Source organism: Puma concolor, chromosome A2 (assembly GCF_028749965.1).
Source record: "Puma concolor isolate L17-30 chromosome A2, mPumCon1.1.hap2, whole genome shotgun sequence".
NCBI lineage: Eukaryota > Metazoa > Chordata > Mammalia > Carnivora > Felidae > Puma > Puma concolor.
The window spans coordinates 124,806,909-124,825,422 of record NC_141668.1 but is presented as its reverse complement, the minus strand read 5'-3'; the positions used below and the strand labels follow the sequence as shown (position 1 = coordinate 124,825,422).

Sequence of the window (18,514 nt, the reverse complement as noted above, 5' to 3'; positions counted from 1 at the left end):
TTGTTTGTTTGGGAAGACCTTTATCTCTCCTTCTATTCTAAATGACAGACTTGCTGGATAAAGGATTCTCGGCTGCATATTTTTTCTGTCTAGCACACTGAAAATCTCGTGCCAATTCTTTCTGGCCTGCCAAGTTTCAAAAGAGAGATCAGTCACGAGTCTTATAGGTCTCCCTTTATATGTGAGGGCACGTTTACCCCTTGCTGCTTTCAGAATTTTCTCTTTATCCTTGTATTTTGCCAGTTTCACTATGATATGTCGTGCAGAAGATCGATTCAAGTTACGTCTGAAGGGAGTTCTCTGTGCCTCTTGGATTTCAATGCCTTTTTCCTTCCCCACTTCAGGGAAGTTCTCAGCTATGATTTCTTCAAGTACCCCTTCAGCACCTTTCCCTCTCTCTTCCTCCTCTGGGATACCAATTATGCGTATATTATTTCTTTTTAGTGTATCACTTAGTTCTCTAATTTTCCCCTCATACTCCTGGATTTTTTTATCTCTCTTTTTCTCAGCTTCCTCTTTTTCCATAACTTTATCTTCTAGTTCACCTATTCTCTCCTCTGCCTCTTCAATCCGAGCCCTGGTGGTTTCCATTTTGTTATGCATTTCGTTTAAAGCGTTTTTCAGCTCCTCGTGACTGTTCCTTAGTCCCTTGATCTCTGTAGCAAGAGATTCTCTGCTGTCAGCTATACTGTTTTCAAGCCCAGCGATTAATTTTATGACTATTATTCTAAATTCACTTTCTGTTATATTATTTAAATCCTTTTTGATCAGCTCATTAGCTGTTGTTATTTCCTGGAGATTCTTCTGAGGGGAATTCTTCTGCTTAGTCATTTTGGATAGTCCCTGGCGTGGTGAGGACCTGCAGGGCACTTCCCCTGTGCTGTGGTGTATAACTGGAGTTGGTGGGCGGAGCCGCAGTCAGACCTGATGTCTGCCCCCAGCCCACCGCTGGGGCCACAGTCAGACTGGTGTGTGCCTTCTCTTCCCCTCTCCTAGGGGTGGGATTCACTGTGGGGTGGGGTGGCCTGTCTGGGCTACTTGCACACTGCCAGGCTTGTGATGCTGGGGATCTGGCGTCTTAGCTGGGGTGGGTAGGCAAGGTGCACAGGGGCAGGAGGGGCAGGCTTAGCTTGCTTCTCCTTAGGTGATCCACTTCAGGAGGGGCCCTGTGGCAGCAGGAGGGAGTCAGATCCGCTGCCGGAGGTTTGGCTCTGCAGAAGCGCAGAGTTGGGTGTTTGCGCAGAGCGAGCAAGTTCCCTGGCAGGAATTGGTTCTCTTTGGGATTTTGGCTGGGGGATGGGCGGGGGAGATGGCGCTGGCGAGCGCCTTTGTTCCCCACCAAACTGAGCTCTGTCGTCAGGGGGCTCAGCAGCTCTCCTTCCCTTTGTCCTCCAGCCTTCCCGCTTTCTGAGCAGAGCTGTTAACTTATGACCTTCCAGACGCTAAGTCGCGCTTGCTGTCGGAACACGGTCCGTCAGGCCCCTCCGCTTTTTGCAAGCCAGACTCGGGGGCTCTGCTTGGCCGGCGAGCCGCCCCTCCGCCCCGGCTCCCTCCCGCCAGTCCGTGGAGTGTGCACCGCCTCGCCGCCCTTCCTACCCTCTTCCGTGGGCCTCTCGTCTGTGATTGGCTCCGGCGACTCCGTTCTGCTAATCCTCTGGCGGTTTTCTGGGTTATTTAGGCAGGTGTAGGTGGAATCTAGGTGATCAGCAGGACGCGCGGTGAGCCTAGCGTCCTCCTACGCCGCCATCTTCCCTCTCCTCATTCTTAATTTCAATCTTTGACAATAAAATTTCCCAAACAAAACTAGTATCTCTCCATGAATGTAATTTTTGTTACTAAAACTTCTTTTCTAGTACTTAGCATTTTCGTCCATATATTCTATTTTCTTGTGCAGATATGTCATAGATTATAAGCTCTCTGAGGACACATTCTGGGTCATACATGTGTTTGTACCTCATATTTGGTAAGTGAGAGTACCTCATGTTTGGAAAATGATCAGTAGGTATTTGAGGAATGAATACTTCCATGAATGCAAAAGGTTAGAATTTATATATTCATCAGATATTTAACAGAACTGGTAAAATGTTGAAATACTTCTGTACTAATCAGTAAATACTATAATAGTAATATACTAAGCAGAAAGATTTACTAAAAGTATCAATTATACCTTAAATTCATTAAAGGTGCCTGGATGACTCAGTCAGTTGAGCACCCAACTCTTGAATTAGGCTCAGGTCATGATCCCAGGGTCATGAACAAGCCCCACATTGGGCTTTGCACTGAGCATGCTGCCTGCTTAAAATTCTCTCTCTCCTTCTGCCCTTCTCCCCGGCTTACACACACACTCTCTCTCTCTAAAATAAAATAAATATATAAATAATTAAAAAGTAATACATAATAATTTAAATTCATTAATTCAAGGTAATTGTCAGGGTATATCATGAAAATAAATCCTAAATGGTCCTCCCATATGAGAGATAAGAAATATAAGCAATAACCATCTGTGTGGCCCACATCACAGTATGCAGCAAGAGTATACTGCACAGGGCACCTGGGTGACTCAGTCGGTTAAGAATCTGACTTCAACTCAGGTCATGATCTCACAGTTCATGGGTTCAAGCCCATGGGTTCAAGCTGTCTGTACTGACAGCTTAGAGCATGGAGCCTACTTCAGATTCTGTGTGTGTGTGCGTGTCTCTCTCTCTCTCTGCCCCTCCCCCTCTCACACTCCCTGTCTGTCTCTCAAAAATAAAATAAGCATTAAAAAAAAGTAAAAAATAAAATAAAATAAAGTAGTGTATTATATTCCCAAATTACATAGTTACTTCTATTTTTAAGTGGTTTAGTTTTTTTTCTTTGGTTTTATTGTCAGGACTTCACATTTTTAAAATAGTAAGTGCATAGTTTCTTGGTATTTACACATGCAAAACTTTATAATAAAATATTAAATACTCAGAATTAAAAGACTATACAGTTAGAATAGTTTCACAATGTTCCTTATGAATATTATAAATATTAATTTTCTGAATCTGTAGGAAAACAAAGCAGAAACCATACTAATAAAGAACATCTTCTAATACTGTACAAAGTGATAATAGTCTAGGATATCTTTTGATGCTGAATATGAATCCGTGCAAAGAAAAAAATTTTACTTCTGGAATGAAAAATGAATTATTTGAACAAAAATATGACTGGCTTATTTTCTTAACAAAATTTTGAATATGATGGGCTTATTTTCTTAACAAAATTTTGAATAAAAATGATGATCAAAAGTGTTATTGATTAAAATTCATTTTCATCAGCACAACACTCAAGTTCCAAAAGAGAAAATGCAATTAATTAAGGGATACTGCATATAAATTTCACACACTAAAGCATTTAAAATAATTATAAGGTCAAAAGATATTTAATCAGTATCAATAAAGAAAATAAAAAATATTAAAATCTCTCATCACATAATACTTAACATGCATTTATAACACTATGCACAATAAAAATCATCAAGCATTTTTATATGTGAAATATTTACACATAACTTGAAAAAAAAAAGAACACTGCTATTGTATATCACTACAATCCAAATTTAGATTTTCACTTATTGTAAAAACTTATCTACTGCAAATGTTCTCAAAGTGTGGCCCAGGGACCCCTGGGATCTCTGAGACCATTACAGGGAGTGTGGAAAGTTAAAATTATTTCATATTTATACTTGGATGTCATCTGCCTTTTGTAACTATCATGCCCTCGTTTTCATAAAACTTTCATAAAAGTGAGCCCTCCCATCCTTGCATGTTTAAATAAGTTAATATGCATACATGTCTTATAAAAGCATATCCTTGACAAATATAAAAAGATATTTATTAGGTTGCTAATGAGCTACCTGGGAAGGAAATGAAAAGGTAGAAGAAGGAAGAGGAAAGCTAGCAAAATAGAATAAAATACATTTTAAAATAGGTAGATGATTACATTTGTACATTTAGATAAAATAATGGGGAAAAAATACAAGAGCTTTTCAAAAGAAAAAAAAGGCCACCCAAACAAGTTTTTAAAAAGAATTTAAACTATTGGTTGCCAGGGGCACATGGTGAATTAGTCAGTTAAGCATCCAACTCTTGATTCCATCATGATCTCATGGTAGGTAAGATTAAGCCCCATGTTGGGCTCTACACTGACAGCATGGAGCCTGCTTGGGATTCTCTCTCTCTCTTTCTATGTCCCTCCTCCATGAGCCTGTGCACACGCAAGTGTGCTCGCTCTCTCTCTTTCAAAAACAAACCAAACTAAACTAAACTAAAACTACTGGTAGCTAAACTTTTTGGTTCATGGTAACCTTTAATGTTACCTTTAATGTCATGACTTAATTTTTTCATGACATCTGTAGTCCAGAAGAAATACATAAGAGTTCTGTTAGGTACAAACAACTTAATAACTCGTTATATCCCAACCACTCAATTGCTATTTAGAAGGACAATTAACACAAATTGAAAAAAAGAATATTTTAATTTTAACCACATTTACTTACTAATGGGATGCATGTGTCTACTGATCACTGCACAACTTCTCAAGCCTTAGAATCAGTTAGAAAACTGTCACTCTCATTTCCTGCCACACAATGATTGGCAACGGTACCTGCTTTATAAAAGAGTAGTCACCAAAAACCCAGGTTCCTGAAGATACTACCTAATCAAAAGGAATGTAGGATAAGGATAATCTAACGTTGAAACTATGAACCATCCCAGAGCAGTAATTTGTGTATCACTGTGTTTCCCTTGAACATTTAAAATATCCTGCAGTACCTCTGTGAGTTGCCTTCAGTGCCCCAAGGCACTTCAGTGCATTTTGGGAACAATGGATTTAAAGCTTGAAGTGCTTTTCTTTGTCACCATGGTTAGTTCTGCATTAGCCAATTGTCTGTGGTTAGAAAATTCCATTATTAACAACTAAGCAAAGTTTAAAGTAAATTAGCAAATCTTCCAGCACAGGGAAACAGGATGTTTGAGAAGATTTTTGACAGCTCATGGATTTGGAAAATTCATGCTGCTTGCTCTGATACACATGCTTTCTTTTCTCCTCATCTTCTGAGATCCCTTTCCCAATTCAACAGTGGTATGAAAAATTTAAAGATGATTCCATGTAAAAGTAAAATAATGACCCTGGAGAGTTCAGGAACCCACTATCTTCGATACAGGCCTATGACCATTTAGAACTACTGCACCAGAAAACACCTAGGGAAGGTGAGGAATATACAATGATATAAACCAAGTTCTTAATTGCTTCATTATTGATGCATAATTCCAGATCCCCAATCTCAGTGAATATGTGTGAGCAGCACACAAATAATACTGACAAGTAGAAACACTATGTATGCATGGACAGAATTTCCCTCTTGGCAAAGCACAAAAATATCATCAGCTTTAGGCAAAGAATAAAAAAGCAGAAATTATTGTTTTGCACAATTTCCACTTAAAAAATAAATATTCTAAAGCTTTTGACTATGTGGAAGGAGTCTGAGAGAATTACTATGATTGGTCTCCATCCCCAAACAGTTAACTGTTCTTGTAGGGTTAACATTTAGTTAGCCCCTCTAACCTAGTTTAGGATTACAATATAAACACCTCACTCAGAAACTACAAGTTATGCAGCCCTCTATCTCTAAATAAAATTTAATTTCCACCTACCAAAGAAGGTTTCAAAACTGCAAACTTCCCTTTATTTTGCTCCTTTCTTATTTATTGTTTATCTATGACAATCAAGAAGAATCACAGGCCCACAGAGTGTTACTGTTCTATCAACTCTATCTCACTCTTCATTGCTATCCAGCTTTTTCTGCTACAGTACATAGCATAATTTTCTCCTGGTGGGATGTAATGGCATTACAATTAGAGTGAGGGCTATTTTCACCTTAGCTCCATCAAACCAGAACTGAACTAGATTAAAAACAACTGGAGGGTTGAGGGTAGAGATAGGGAGAGGGCTAATGACAGAAAGGAATCCTGAGAAATTCCAAGTGAATGCGACAGAATAGCTGAAGGCTGAGGCAGGGTCACTTGGGAATGGGGGCAGGAATCTACACATCCCCTTCCCCTCTTAGTGCTTAAAAATCACTTTCCAGTTCCCATGTCCCACATTTCCTTCCTAGTTAAATCTTCAGGCCTATCCTATAAAGGCTGCGGAACTGCTCTGTGAGAAACTGGTCACTCACAGATTGTGTGTTGGGGGCATGTTCTCACATTACTGTTCCAACATTTAGAAACTTGCAATAAGACTGAAAGGAACCTGAGACAGGCCATAATTCCTTGCTTTCAAGCAAGTCTGTGTTTTAATCACACCACTTCCGTTCTGGAACATTTCTGCAGAAGCACCACCCTTCACATTAGCTCTCCATCACCCAATCCACTACTGTTTCTGCTACTGTAGAATGGACCTACCATCTTTCTTAATTTAAACCCATCTCCTTTGGAGCTATCATCCATGTGGGATAAAATGTCTAGTTGTAAAGTTTCCAGCTGGAGCATTCAGTGAACTAAATGACCATTTAAAATAGCACCTAGCACAATAGATGACACACAGCAGGTACTCAATAAATGTGTATTAAATAACCAAATAAAAAATGCTACAAGTTACAAGTAACTCTAGCATCAAATAAACTGTGTTCTTGATAAAACACACACACACACACACACACATTTTAAAACTTATACTGTAATTGGTTAAGTTGCATTTTTGCAACTATTAGCAAATCTAGACACAATGAGATTCAGATACAAAACATAACAGGTAAAAACACGTGGCATAATGACTGGCACACTTTAGCCATTCAAATCTGGTGGCTGAATTTAAATTATGTTAGACTGGGGTTTTTAATCACAGTGAAACTTAGATGTCAGCAATTCTTAACCTCAGACAAAATGCATTCCCAAGGTTAGTACCTCTGGGAAGTACTTTATATCTTTGTCAAATTTATTCCATACCTACTCAAGTTATATCTTCAACATGAAATTCTCTTAGATTGTTAGAAATGAGCAGAAGACACGAATAGACACTTTTCCAAAGAAGACATCCATATGGCCAACTGACAGATGAAAAGATGTTCAACATCACTCATCATCAGGGACATACAAATCAAAACCACAATGAGATACCACCTCACACCTGTCAGAATGGCTAAAATTAACGTCAGAGAAAACAACATATTTGGCAAGAATGCAGGGAAAGGGGAACCCTCTTGCACAGTTGGTGGGAATACAAACTGGTACATCACTGTGGAAAACAGTATGGAGGTTTCTTAAAAGTTAAAAATAGACCTATCTTATGACCCAGCAATGGCACTACTAGGTATTTACACAAAGGATACAAAAATGCAGAGTTGAAAGGACACATGCACCCTGATATTTATAGCAGCATCATTAACAATAGCCAAGGTATGGAAAGAGTCCAAATGTCTATCAACTGATGGATGGATAAAGATGTGGTATATATCTCCAATGGAGTATTACTCAGCCATTAAAAAGAATGAAATCTTGCCATTTGCAACAACATGGACAGCACTAGAGTGTATTATACTAAGCAAAGTAAGTCAATCAGAGAAAGACAAATACCATATGATTTCATTCATATGTGGAATTTAAGAAACAGAAAAACATATGGAAGGAAAAACAAAGAGAGAAAGAAGCAAATCATAAAATGCTCTTAAAGATAGAGAAAAAACTGAGGGCTGATGGAGGGAAGGGTGGGGATTAGGTATTAAAGACAGCACTTGTGATGAGCACTGGATATTATATGTTAAGTGATGAAGCACTAAATTCTACTCCTGAAAACAGTATCACGCTATATGTTAACTACACAGCAAAAGAAAGCATTTCTCTGAAATTCCTCATCATGATTCCCACAAGAATTTTTTAACTCTTTCCTTATTTTCAACAGAGAAAAACTTCTTTTCCAGTTATGTAAAATGGGTAGTTTGTCATTTGCATTTAAAATGAGCAAAGGATAGAGTTATCCCACCACCTTGTGGACTATTAGGGTATTGCTACTTCGGAGCCAAAAGCACATTTTAATGGGAAGCTTGTGAACACTGAACACTGAACAGTGGTTTGCTCATGCTTTTCCAAATCCCCGCAGCTGTGCTGTCCCTGATTCCACATCATCAAATCTTACCCATTCCTCAAAGCACAGTTTAAAAGTCCCCTAATACAGCCTTCTATAACTGCAAATTAAAATTACAAGAAAATAGCTAAGTGAACATGTATCTCTGCTCTAAATTTCCATTCCACTTATCTGGTTCCTCTTATTTTCTAGTTGTATTACATAGTTTTATCTTCCCTATTGGACTTTAAATATTTTTAGAACAAGTAGATAATCCCTTTCAGTGGGGTACTGAAGCCAGCTCACACCTGCTCTCATGAACAGTTTAATACACAGAAATTTTGCAAGCCAGTTACTAAACTGTTGAAAGCTTAAAATGATCCAAGCTTGGATGTATATTTATACAACAGAAATCACAAAACATCACAAATCATGACACTTTAAAAAAATTATTTATCTTTAACTTCTCCACATCTCATTTTCTCTACATGTAATACATAGTGAGAAGTAGCAGTAACTTCTACCTCACAAGATTGTTGTAAAGATTAAACAAAACCTACATAAAAGGCTTTGTCTAGCATCTGGCATATGGTATTTGCTCACCAAATATTATAATTATTCCCCATACTCCATCACAGTTCCTGGCAAGATTAAATCCTCAATATATACTCAATTGTTGAATGACAAATAAAATCAAGAATTCCAATGGGAAATTTTAAGAGACTTTAGTTAACAGTGATAATAGTCTCAGGTTAACAATAGGACAAACCATTACCAGGGACATAAGCTCATACTTAGAAATAACCCAGACATTTTCTTTCTTTCCCTCTTCCTCTAAATCAATCTCTGAGAGAGAGAGAGAGAGAGAGAGAGAGAGAGAGAGAGAGAATATCCTTATCTCCTTCAGTATCTCTCCGATTCTCATTTACTCTAAAGCGCCTTCCTTCCTCATTTCTCTTTTAACTTTATTTCATAATGCAAAATAAATAATTTATGCTGTACTCTGTTCCAAAAAAGCTTTGTGGTGAATAATAGATAACTTGGTTTCATGTTTAGTGAAGAAGCATTTTAAGTCTCTCCAAGGGAAGAAAATGAAGTAGGTTTTTAACCACCTCTTTCATTGATCCCATGCTCCTGTTTGGCTTTTGGCAGAAAATGGGTTCTTTATATTGACTTTTGGGGAAAGACAAAATTAATTTTGCAACTACAAAGCTGAAAACCAAATTACCATTAATTCCAGACACTCTCCAAAAGAGGAAGCAAGAAATGACCCTGTCTTTTAAAGTTGATGTCACTCTTTTATCTCTACACCTATCTCATCCCAATCGTAATATGGTGTTTCTTTAGATATAAGGCAGCTTCTGGTAGTTAACTATGTCCAAAGATCTGCCATAGCTTTACTTGCTTACTGAAAAATAAAACCAAAAAATTGGAACAACCAATTAGTTCTACATAGAATATTATTTACTCCAGATGGTTTGAAATAAAATTCTAACTGTTCAAATATAAATTTATTCGCCTAAAATAAATTTTCCCTTGCTTAGATATTATTAACTACTACGGAATTTTTTAATGGTGAAAAATTAAAGTATTATAATACTACCTCTAAGATGACCATTTGCCCTAGAACATATAAATTCTGTCCATGATTATTTCTAGTTTAAAAATACACATAGGTTGAAACAAAGAGCAGGTCCACAAGGTAGTGCAAGGCACTCTGTTTAGTGGAATATGTACATCATTGTTGGTCTACATAGTGCTCTTGTCCAAGAACATGTGGATGACAATGTGTGACAGGAAAGGGTTTCCTCCAAGAAGTGGAAATAAGGTGGGTGAATCAGAAATTAAAACTCCAACTAACCTGCAGGCATCTATATTTAAGATAATATATTGTGTTTGACTCAACTCCCAGACTGTTTCCAAAGGACACTGTCAAACACAACAATTCTTTTCTCCCACCAGCTGTCACCACCAAGTTGGCTATACTTTGTGTTTTCCCTTTGTGTTTGAAAGTCAGACCTAAAGCAGATGGCTGGACTCAGTGCCAGAGCAAAAGTAAAATTGGTTGTCTCACCTCAGGAGATACTGCCAGACTTCAGTAAGACAAAACTTGTAGCAACAAACACCTACAAAATCTGGGGTCTGGAAAACACAAACTGAACCTCCTGTTTAATTTACCAAGTAAAAACAAACAAACACACAAACAAACAAAAAACATGTAGGGGGAATTGTAATTAGTTTGCTAAAAAATGATGAGAAAACTCACATATTTCATCTTCAGTGAGACACTGTTCCTGTGTCCTCAACTCTATAATTTCCAGGCTCTGTAAAAAAGCAAATTATATTCAATGTTCTTCTAAACTGAGCTCACAGATAAATTCTAAAACATGAAATATAATCTTCCAGAGCTGAAACTTTACTAAAGCAAATATATGTTAAGCTATTTGACTAAAAAAATACTGCAAATTAAAATTACAAGGGAACTAAATGGAAGGTGAGACTGTCCAACTGAGGGTATTAAAGCTAGAATCAGGATTAAAGAGGGGAATCCAGAACTGCAAGAAATGACCATTCATTAACCACAGTGTAATTATAACATATAACTGAGAGTGGAAGAGTTAGGATCAGTATAACACTGAAAAACCCCTCTTACTATTGCAAAAAAAAGTTTTACTTCCCATAAAAATAATCTTCTGGCCTTCCATTTTGAAGCTGAATGGTTTCTGAGTTCAAAGAGCCACCTATTTGGTCTGTCCTAGGTGGCACAGAAACAGAGCAATTTGTTGCTCCCATTAACTTATTAAAAATGTCTAAAAAGACAAGAAAATAATTAACTTAGTAAAAATGTCTAAAAAGACAAGAAATCACTTCGACAGCCATTCATAAATTGGTGATTTTCTCTGCATTTTTATTACTACCAAGAGAGATGAAATCATATATGCAATAGATTTCTCTTATTCAGTCCCCTAGCTCAGATTACTGAAGACTAGTAAATTTATATAATAACAGCTGACTGTCACAAGGCGGAGACCTCAGTGGCCTAACTGACCATTTTCTGTAGTCAGGCTTCAAGAGTAGGATACCCAGCAGTAAGATAAAGGTTTCTTTTGAGGCAGACTAATTAATCTGATTATTTAATCAAAGCCCAAGGGCAACAGCCCTCAAAATAAAACTTTTTTCAGACCTTAAAAAAAGAATCTCTCAAATTACATGGTGCCCTTCACTACAGAAATTACTATACAATTAAACAATGTGAGGGTTAGAGGCACTGACCCCTCACACAGTTGAAAATACACATATAAATTTTGACTCCAATACTTAACTACTAATAGCCTACTGTTGACTGGAAGCCTTACTGATAACATAAACATTCTATTAGCACATATTTTGTATGTTATATGTGTTTTATACTGTATTCCTACAATAAGCTGGAGAAAAGAAAAGGCTATTGAAAAAATAATAAAAATACATTTACAGTACTGTACTTTAAAATATCCATGTATAAGTGGACCCATGCAATTCATACCTATGCTGTTCGAGGGTAAATTTTACTTTCAAATAAGATGAAATATTGTATATATTTTTTAATTTCATGATTTCTAAGCCTTAACTTCCTCCACAGCAGCTGGTGGAAAGGTAGCCTCTGAACATGGCTAAGACTTGGCAACACAACTTGTGAGAAACTTTGTCTTCAGAGAGGCAGCTTCAGACCTGGGCCCAAATCCCACTGTACCACTCATACATATAGGAGAGACAAAAAAAAAAAAAACTATTTATCTGAACTTCGGTTCCCAGATTTTATCCAAGACAGCAAATATTGCCTACTTCATGAAGTGGTTGTGAAGATTAAATAAAAATGTATAATGTTTAGCATAGTGTGTAGAAATGTAGCATCCAATACAGTAGTCATTAACTCTATGTGACTATTTATTTTTTTTTTTATTTATATATGAAATTTATTGTCAAATTGGTTTCCATACAACACCCAGTGCTCATCCCAAAAGGTGCCCTCCTCAGTACCCATCACCCACCCTCTCCTCCCTCCCACCCCCCATCGACCCTTAGTTTGTTCTCAGTTCTCAACAGTCTCTTATGCTTTGGCTCTCTCCCACTCTAACCTCTTTTTTTTTTTTTTTTTTTTGTTCCCCTCCCCCATGGGTTTTTCTTAAGTTTCTCAGGATCCACATAAGAGTGAAACCATATGGTATCTGTCTTTCTCTGTATGGCTTATTTCACTTAGCATCACACTCTCCAGTTCCATCCACGTTGCTACAAAAGGCCATATTTCATTTTTTCTCATTGCCACGTAGTACTCCATTGTGTATATAAACCACAATTTCTTTATCCATTCATCAGTTGATGGACATTTAGCCTCTTTCCATAATTTGGCTATTATTGAGAGTGCTGCTATGAACATTGGGGTACAAGTGCCCCTATGCATCAGTACTCCTGTGTCCCTTGGATAAATTCCTAGCAGTGCTATTGCTGGGTCATAGGGTAGGTCTATTTTTAATTTTCTGAGGAACCTCCACACTGCTTTCCAGAGCGGCTGCACCAATTTGCATTCCCACCAACAGTGCAAGAGGGTTCCCGTTTCTCCACATCCTCTCCAGCATCTAGAGTCTCCTGATTTGTTTCTATGTGACTATTTAAATCAAATCTAAATTAATTACAATTACATTTTTTGATGTTTATTTATTCTTGAGAGAGACAGACAGACAAACAGAGCATGGGTGGGGGAGAGGTAGAGAGAGAGGGAGACAAAATCCAAAGCAGAGTCCAGGCTCTGAGCTGTCAGCACAGGGCCGGATGCAGGACTCAAATCCACCAACCGTGAGATCATGACCTGAGCCAAAATCGGATGCTTAACCAACTGAGCCATCCAGGTGCCCCTAAAGTAATTACAATTAAATAAAACTTAAAATTCAGTTCTTCATTCACACTAGCCATATTCCAAGTAATCAATAGTCACATGCAGCTTGTGTCTACTATACTGAACAGCATAAATACAGAACATTTTCATCATCATAGAAATATTTGGACATTGCTACAGAATGTAAGTACTCAATAAATGTCCATTTAATCTGCCTCGCATTTTTTCCTTCTCCTCATCAATTTCACTAAGTTCTCAGGATGCCCAAGATATTTCCATATCAGGAAAGAAAGCAGTATGATAAAACATATATGTGTTTATCACTTCTTTCACTTCCAGGAATATTGGAGTTCTAAAAGAGGACCAAAGTGCTTACCACAAATGGGAGTTTTACTGATGGGGATTTCAAGCCTTGCAGTCAGATACTGGAGAAGGTCTTTTGCAGAAAAAGAGTATCCACAATGTTCAATTCATACCTAAAAATCTACCTATTCACAGCAATGACATTGATTTTAACACATTAACATTTACTGAGATGATGAAAAAGAAAAGAGCTTTTTCCCCTATAGAATTAATTTCACAACATTTTTTCCTGGTTGGAATATCTAAAAATAAACATAAATTATCAGCATTTTTTCAGAAATACTTTAACCATGTTCGTTTGGGTATTTGAGTAGAATTCTTTGCATCAGTCTTTTTGTTTCTTTGATTTAACTTCCTTTATCCTTCCAAATAACCAGAATTGGAGCTGGTAAGCTACTAGAGTGAACATACTGACAGAGGTATAGAAAGTTGCAGGAATTATAAAACATAGAAATTTAATAAAACTCCTAAGAAAAATCCTGGTGTCAGATGATACTTGAGGGTATCTAGTGAAATTATCTCATAGATCCTTGTAGACATGGGCTTAAATGTTCCAGGTAGATTTCTCTGCAACACGACATTTGTGGCACTAAACTTCAAAGGATACACATCTTTGCTTTCAAGATTATGAGTAGAAGAGGCTGGCCTATGTGCCTTATTATAAATGAGGAGAAAGGAGATGTAGTACTTTTTAAAAATCATGACCTTCGCTTATGCATGGCATCTTTCTAGGTAATATGCAAAGCTACATTCTCGAGTCAAAATGAAAATGTGTGAACCTAATTCCTTGAATGGCTTTTGCAAACAAGTTGCAAACACAGCCAATCTATTCTCATAGCCTTGGTCATAGTACTTGAATACACCTGGTAATAAATCTGATCATAGGTCTTTAATGAGTGAAATAAATTCCCTGCTGGTGATGTTTCAGGTTAAATAAGTACAGAATTCTCTTCTTTCACCTCTTTTACCTATGTTACTTATGCTAACAATATTCTGTACTTATGCTAACAATATTCTGATTGTGATTATTCCTCGATGCGTTTTGTTGTCAATACCAACAAGGTATGGATTTCATTAAACTACAATGCAATGCTAAAAATATAGGACATGAGCAAGTTTTTTATTCTTCTGAAACCATATATTTGCTAGCAGTCTAAACACAAAAACATAAGCCACTGTCTTGTTAAAAGTACAAATAACACAGGATCATAGTTTTGTAAACTACAACTCTCAAGTTATTTTAATCAATAGCCATATTTTTTTCTTACTGCAAAATGATCCACATGCCATCCACTTTGACATACAATTTCAGCTAGTAAAAAGACACATTTTCTGAACAATTTACTTTCTATTCTGCTATCATTTTACAATATTGGGCACATATTATGTACAGTATAACTCATTATTATCCCTTCCACCAGGTATAAATTTTATGTTTCTTACTATTGTTGGATGTAAATTTCTACTCATGTTATCTTGGGAGGCATTCTGTAGTGAAAACCCATCAAAAAGACAAAGTATTCAAAATAAAACACATAACTTACCAACTTGTAAAAAGAATACCAATTCATAAATATCAACTAACTTCTGTACAGAGCAGAGTGGCTGATATTCTAGCCTGAACCTTCTAATAATGATAATGGTAATAATAGTGCCGTCATCTCCAGTGGTCTAAATTCTTTGACTACAATTAAAGAAACCACACTGACTTCACCTAAATCCAAAGGAAGAATTTATTATAAGAATACAAATATGTAGTGTGAATTAAAAAGCGATCAGAACCAGAAATATCCAGGTGTTAGGAACTAAGAAATCCTCTCTCCTTGTCACTTATCTGCCTTGTTTTTCTCTGAGAAAACTATCTGCCTCTCCATCAATATACCTCTGCTTCTCCACCAATATGCCAAATAAAGCTACCTCCTGCTCCCAAATTATACATATAGTTTTAGCTGGGTTTGGTCTCAGTTACTCACAAAAACAATCTTAGTGGCCTAGTGTAAATAAAGTATGCATCAAGAAGTCAAAAGTATGAGTTAAGACTTAGGAGTCGTGTAATACCAGCAAGCCCACTCCATGATTGGGATGGGATGGGATGGGATGGGATGGGATGGGATGGGATGGGATGGGATGGGATGGGATGGGATGGGATGGGATGGGATGGGATGATGGGGAGGGGCATGTTCTCAGAAAGTAAAGAGTCAATAAGTAGGGCAGAAACCCCCAGAAGTATCAACAGCTGTGCTTTGTTCTCTTCAAAATGATTTCATTTACACAATCTTATTTGATGAGAGGATCCAGGTGCTTATACTAGGCCTACTTAATATTAGGTAGTGATAATTATTATGGGAAAGTTAAGATTTCCAAATTATTCTATTCATGCTGTCATTAACACTAACAACTATATAACTTGTGCTTACTTTAGGCCTTTCATCACTGACTATAAAGTATATCCAAGATTAAACTCAAATAATGCTAGTAAGACTTCGAGGAAAGAGTGGCTTCTTAATACAAAATCATGCAGAACTTCATTAAAACATTGCAAAAAAGTAAAAAATAATATATACATATATATATGATAAAACTATGTCTATTATAGTCTATTTTTGTTAAAAAAAATGGTAAGATCATATGGTCATACTCCATAATTTAGCCAAAGATCATTCAACCTACATAATGTTAGAGTTTTAGTATACTGAATTATTTTTTATTAGTGATCCAAGATTCATTTTTCTTCTGCCAATGAAAAAGCCAAAAAAAATTTTGAATAATCAACGTAATTTTCAGGTCCAAGACTATTCATAGCAATTTGGGCTACTCATTAATGTCCAGGAATACATCTTTTTCTTTTTACCTGTAACAGTTTTCAGAATAAATTTTGAAGATCTAGGTTTCTGGTAGTGAAGAGCAGGTGGCTAGAGAAAGCAAGGTAAGTTTTTAGACGTGGAAAAGATGAAAGACTGACTGCTTTGCACTCTGAAGATTGGATATATCAGTCTGCAAACATCCTCTCATTATTTTAATCTCACACAAAAGTATATAAAATACTTTTGGATCCTTTGTTAGCAAGATAAAAACAAATTAAACTGAAGGGCTGACATGAACTGAATCTTATTCAGGAAGCACCGTCACCAACAGCTTCAGGAAAAAACCAAAGTGGACCCTTCAAAATATCATTCCAAAGGGCAGATGATACTACCACGAAAGAGTAAAAAAATAAAAACAGCATGATAATCGCAAATACAGGATAGTGGGTCTTCTCATTCCTCCTATAATTCTTTCTTCATAACACTCTTATTACTCTTATTAATTTCTGGGTATATGCAATTATTTGTTTGCTGGAATGGAACATTCCTTGGACATCTTGTCTTCTTCATGAGTACTTTCCCCAAATTGGTAAACAGACCACTATGCATGTAATCATTGTTCAAAACTTTTCTTAAAATGGAAAAATAGCATGTTCTTTAGGTATTTGCAAAATTTTTTCATTGTTTACAATTCCTGAAAAATGAAATGAACCTATCTTCAGCCAATCTGAAATTACTCTTTTCTATACACATCTTTCTCTTTATTCCTTTACTCATGCTATTCCTTTTGCCAGGAATGCCCTCTCTTAATCTTCCTAAATCCTATCCATTCTTCAAAGCCTATGGTAAATAGACTCTTCTCTGTGAAGATTTCCCTGGTCTCCCCAGCTAAAAATTTTTCCTTCTGTTGAAGTTCCATAGCATTTTACCTAAACCTTCCTTATATCCCTTATTTATATTATAGCCGATTGCATTACATAAATGAATATCTCCTAAGTTTAAGAGTAAGTACACAACCAGGTCTGATGAAGTATTTACTAGGCAGCTACCTTTAAGCCTATGGCTCTTAGGGGTATAAGACTTCGATTTCAGGAAGCTCCCACACTCTATTAATGAGGTTCTCTTCTACTTGCATTTGAGCCATTCTCTGGGAAGACAAAGAAGAATGCTCTGAGGCACCTTTGTGACCTGCCGTGTAACTGACCACATGCACTATTCCCACAAAACATCTGAAGCCTCTCTGATGGCAGGCTGAACATTCTCAGTGAACCTAATGCCACATGTGGCCTATGAGAGTCCTGTGAGTCTGAACATTTAGTTAAATCTAACTAAAATGATCCTTGGTAGGCCATTTTAATAAGGATTCAAATACCTAATTATGGAAATTAAATAATTAGTACATGGAAAGATTTTAGTGGTGTCTGGCACAAAAAACAAATAAATAAATATTAGCTACTGCTTCCCATGGTCAGAAACTGGTCCAGTAGAACTATAAACTTAGGCGTGTCTGATTCCAGATTCTATGCTCCATTTCTTTGGGGCATTTTACTACATAGAATCGATTTCCTATTTTCCCCTCTAAACCTGCTCTCAAAAATGAATTTTTTTGGGAATGCAAACTGGTATATCACTCTGGAAAACAGTATGGAGGTTCCTCAAGAAACTAAAAATAGAACTACCCTATGATGCAGCAATTGCACTGTTAGGTATTTACCCAAAGGATACAAAAATACAGATTTAAAGGGGTACATGCACCCCAATGTTTATAGCAGCATTATCAACAATAGCCAAACCATGGAGAGAGCCCAAATGTCCATTGACTGATGAATAGATAAAGAAGATGTGTGGTGTGTGTGTGTGTGTGTGTGTGTGTGTGTGTACACACACACAATGCTATATAACTCAGCCATCAAAAAGAAATCTTGGGGCACCTGGGTGGCTCAGTCAGTTAGGGGTCCGACTCTTGATTTTGGCCCAGGTCATGATCTCCTGATTTGTGAGATGGAGCCCTGTGTTGGGCTCTCAAAATAAATAAACTTAAAAAAATATGAAATCTTGCCATCTGCAGTGACGTGGATGTAGCTAGAATGTATTATGCTAAATGAAATAAAGTGAGTCAGAGAAAGACAAATTCCATGTGAGGAATTCAAGAAACAAAACAGATGAACATATGGGAAGGAAGGGGGAGAAGAGAGTGAAACAAACCACGTGAGACTCTTAACAATACAGAACCAACCATGGGTTGATGGAGGGAAGTGGGTGGGGGATGGGCTAGATGGGTGATGGGTACTAAGGAGGGCAGTTGTTGTGATGAGCACTGGGTGTTGTATGTAAGTGATGAACCACTGAATTCTACTCCTGAAACCAAAATCACACTGTACATTAACTA

General features: G+C 37.0%; 1 long non-coding RNA gene across 1 annotated transcript in view; it reads right to left on the bottom strand.

Moving 5' to 3' along the window:
• LOC147583493 (uncharacterized) overlaps positions 1-18,514 on the bottom strand; it is a 73,564-nt gene that overhangs the window by 50,670 nt on the left and 4,380 nt on the right. Inside the window, exon 2 of the long non-coding RNA XR_015248275.1 lies at positions 10,352-10,409. This is a non-coding gene — a long non-coding RNA (uncharacterized LOC147583493). The remainder of the gene's footprint in view (positions 1-10,351; positions 10,410-18,514) is intronic.